General features: G+C 31.8%; 1 pseudogene; it reads right to left on the bottom strand.

The window, feature by feature from the left end:
* Positions 1–2015, bottom strand: part of LOC107680140 (paired amphipathic helix protein Sin3a-like) — a 21975-nt pseudogene that overhangs the window by 2099 nt on the left and 17861 nt on the right.

Raw genomic sequence — 2015 nt, forward strand, 5'->3', positions numbered from 1 at the left:
CCCCCCCCCCCCCCCCAAAAAAAAAAAAACCAGAAGGCTTCTCATAAATATTAATTAGGTTATGCACAGATAATGATTTTTCAGTTTTTTAAGTGCACAAATGAACAAAACTGAAAAATCTTGATAAAAAAAAAAATGGAGACATTTCTTCTGTATTAGACATTTAAAAAAAGCTAAATATGATTTTGATTGTAATTAGCATCTTGTCACATTGATTTTACCTGGTGGGCTCTCAGCAGCGCGGTGCGTCTGTACATGTAATCTTCTGATTTGAAGACGTACACCATCTTATAGGAGTTGAGTTTGAACATGCACTCCATCTTCATGCTGTCTGCGTTCTCTTTTCTGCCTCCGTCCTTCACGTCCTTCACCTCCTTCTCCTGAGACTCACAGCCACGCTGACACTTACGGATCCGCCGCAGATTCCTACACAAACAGAGGAGGACGGTGACGACAAACCAATTGTATTTACCTCTATGAACTTCTCTGCTGCATGAGAACAGTGTGAATGCTGAGATTCAATCATTGGTTGGGCAGTTCAGGGGTCAGGGGTCACAAACACAGGGTACCTTGGCAGAAACACAGGCTTTTGAGACAGATGTTCCCTCAGGTCTGGAGATGTGAAATCAGCCGACAGATACCGCACAACGTAATCCGACCAGCACTACATGTGACCATGAGAACAGGGAAAATGTATTACATTAAGATTCTTTAGAATAACAAACACAAAACTGTTATTTTAGTTAGATAGTTAGATGCTATCATAATTTTTTTTTATAATAGTTTTTATTTTTTTATTTTCCATTTCCATTTTAGTTAAAGTTTAAGTAATTTTCCTGTCATTTTTCTTAACTATTTTTTTATTTTAGTTTAGTTTAGTACAACTTAAACTGAGTGAAAATGAGAAATATTGTTTTGGCAAATAGTTGAAATTAAAAAGTTTTATTTTTTTGTGGTTTTAGTTTTAAGTAACTATAATAACCCTGGAACTGAAGAATAATACAATACAATTTATTTATTTTTTTTTATTATACAGGGTTTCTACAGACATGAACAAGTTAAATTTAAGACCTTTTTAATACCACCTTATATGAAATTTAAGACCTAACCCTGTAATGGAAATACACATTTTATTGCATACATATATGTAATTTTTAATTTGTTTAAATAAAAAAAGAAAACAAAATATAATTGCTGTAATAAATGATATTTATTACTACGATATAAAGTGAACTTTTCATATCAGCAGACAATATTCCATACAAAATATCCCTTGCAAAATAAGTGCATCACTGAGATTTTTGGTGGAGTAAACAATTTATTCTGAAGCAATATTTTCATCAGTGTTCTATCATCTTTTACATACTTAAATCTGCATATTTTTATTTACCTTTACAAAGGCCTATTTATAACCTTTTTAGATGCATGCATCATCTTTCATGTCAAATTATTACAATTTATCAATAAATGCAATATACACTATACGGCTGCTACCAGTCAGATTAAATAATTTACACTGCAAATAACAATAATTACAACTGCAATAAATAATGTTATGAGATTAATGTTTTAAATACATTTATGAATATACAAATAAGAAATGTTGAGGGGAAAAATGCATACTTTTCAACAAACTTCACAACTAAACTACCAGTAAGTGGTGGTAAGTCACTTAATGAGTGAGTATTGAATAATTCATTCAACTGATTGAGTGTGTTATCATGCTAGTATCTTAAGGACTTTCGTGGACAGCTGACTCCTAAAGTTTTTGATATTCTTCATATTGTGTGTGGTGGTCAGATAGAAATTAATCTTTTCCAATAAGTTTAAATAAATAATTTTTCTATAAGTGTGCATTATCTTTTGAGTCAAATTCTTACATTTAATCAGTGAATAAGAATAAGACAGTTGGGCTGTTACCAAGCAAATGAAATCAGTATCAACAAAATTAATCTTTGCAATCCAGACATAAGCTGCACCTGAATTGGCATGTGTTTACACACTGTTTAATGCAG

This window comes from Sinocyclocheilus anshuiensis, unplaced genomic scaffold (assembly GCF_001515605.1).
Source record: "Sinocyclocheilus anshuiensis isolate Anshui unplaced genomic scaffold, SAMN03320099.WGS_v1.1 scaffold376, whole genome shotgun sequence".
NCBI lineage: Eukaryota > Metazoa > Chordata > Actinopteri > Cypriniformes > Cyprinidae > Sinocyclocheilus > Sinocyclocheilus anshuiensis.